This window comes from Colobus angolensis, unplaced genomic scaffold (assembly GCF_000951035.1).
Source record: "Colobus angolensis palliatus isolate OR3802 unplaced genomic scaffold, Cang.pa_1.0 Scaffold57, whole genome shotgun sequence".
In the NCBI taxonomy this organism is placed as follows: Eukaryota; Metazoa; Chordata; class Mammalia; order Primates; family Cercopithecidae; genus Colobus; species Colobus angolensis.
The window spans coordinates 12,160,362-12,162,353 of record NW_012119265.1 but is presented as its reverse complement, the minus strand read 5'-3'; positions in this window follow the sequence as shown (position 1 = coordinate 12,162,353).

Sequence of the window (1,992 nt, the reverse complement as noted above, 5' to 3'; positions counted from 1 at the left end):
GCAATGACACAATCTTGGCTCACTGCAACCTCTGCCTCCAGGGTTCAAGAGATTCTCCTGCCTCAGCCTCCCAAGTAGCTATGATTACAGGCGCCCACCACCACGCCCAGCTAATTTTTGTATTTTTAGTACAGATGGGGTTTCACCATGTTGGTCAGGCTGGCCTTGGACTCCTGACCTCAGGTGATCCGCCTGCCTCAGCCTCCTAAAGTGCTGGAATTACAGGAGTGAGCCACTGCACCTGGCCTCTAATTCTTAACTAGAAGACCCAGACACTGGTTTGTCAGATAGTCTGTCCTTTTTTTCTCCTCTGAACTCCATTTAGTGTAGCTATTTTACTATCTGTTCACTCTTTTAGATTGAAAGTGGCGGGAAGAAAAAAAAGAAAAAGAAAGAAAGAAGGTGGCATGAAGAGAACATACAGCTTAAACCAATCAATTTACCACTTTCAGCAGCTCTGTGAAAAGGTTTTCTGGAGGTGGGTGAGATTTTTGATTAACATAATTATCGGTTTCAGTGCTAGCCCTGCCTCTTCGTCAACTTTTATCTTTCTAAACTAAAAAGGGTAATAATAGTAAAGTGCATCTTAAAACTGGAGGAATTAAAACAGCACCACCTCTTATCATTAGAGGAGCAGTTTGGCACACTGACTGGTATAAACCAGCTGGCACCCTTCACAGGATGTTCTCACCACCACCCACCCTCTGTTTTCAAAGGCAGTCTTATTGACGTTTTCAGAAACTCTAGAGCTGGTGGCTTCCAGAAGTACTCCTTACACAGTAGAGGCATGCATGCATGCCTAGGAGTGGGCCTTACTTGTATTGGGAAACCTTCAAGAGGCCCTGGGATTCCAGATTTGGGCAAAGGAATATGGTGCTTAGGATTGGAGCCAGAGACTTCAAAAAGAGAGTATTAGGTCAGGGTCTTAAGGACTAGCCAGTGGAATGAGGCAGAAAGTTAGAGAACCAGGCTGGAATGGAGTGTGAGAGGGAGAGAGCCAGGCTGGAATGGAGTGTGAGGTTAGGGCTGTTCCTGGTAAATGTATTTTATCAGAGGGGGATTAGTGAGCCAACATTGCACCACTGCATTCCACTGAGCTATGGAGCAAGACCCTGCCACAACAACAAACAAACAAAAAAAAAAGAGGGGAAAATAGGATTAGCTTGTACATCTTGTATGCTTATACTGACCCACTCCCACAAATATAAGACTGTCAAACTAAAGGAATTGAGGTAAAAATTAATATAAGTAGAGTTTATTTAGGTCAAATTTGAGCACTGCAACCTGGGAGACATAGATTCAAGTTGCCTTGAACATATGCTCTGATTAGCAGCATATATTCAGGTGGGTTTTAAAAAATGGGGCAGTTCCCATATTGGTTCATTAAAATAACATAAGCTATTCATTGGCGATACACTGTTCTTTGTATCACAAATTCCAGGAACATGAAGATAATGGGTGATCCTACTCTGCAACTTTAACATTTTAGGTAATTTATCAGCTAGTCTGGCAATTACAGGGAAAAAAAGAATAAAATGTGTTTATCATATATATATACACGATATATATACATGATATATATATATATATACACGTGTGTGTGTGTATATATATCACTATGACAGAGCCTCGCTCTGTTGCCCAGGCTGGAGCGCAGTGGTGCTGTCTTGACTCACTGCAACCTCCGCCTCCGTGGTTCAAGTGGATTCTCCTGCCTCAGCCTTCCGCGTAACTGGGATTACAGGCGTGTGCCACCATGCCCGGCTAATGTTAGTATTTTTAGTAGAGACGGGGTTTTACCATGTTGGTCAGGCTGGTCTCAGAACTCCTGGCCTCAAGTGATCCACGTACCTTGCCTCCCAAAGTGCTGGGATCATAGGCATGAGCTGCCACTGAAAGGGCATAAAAGTGTGTGCCCACCCTATTGCTAAACCTTTGTTCTGCTCTCACAAACATTTTGTCTCTATCTCTGCACATTTTTTTTTTTTTTTT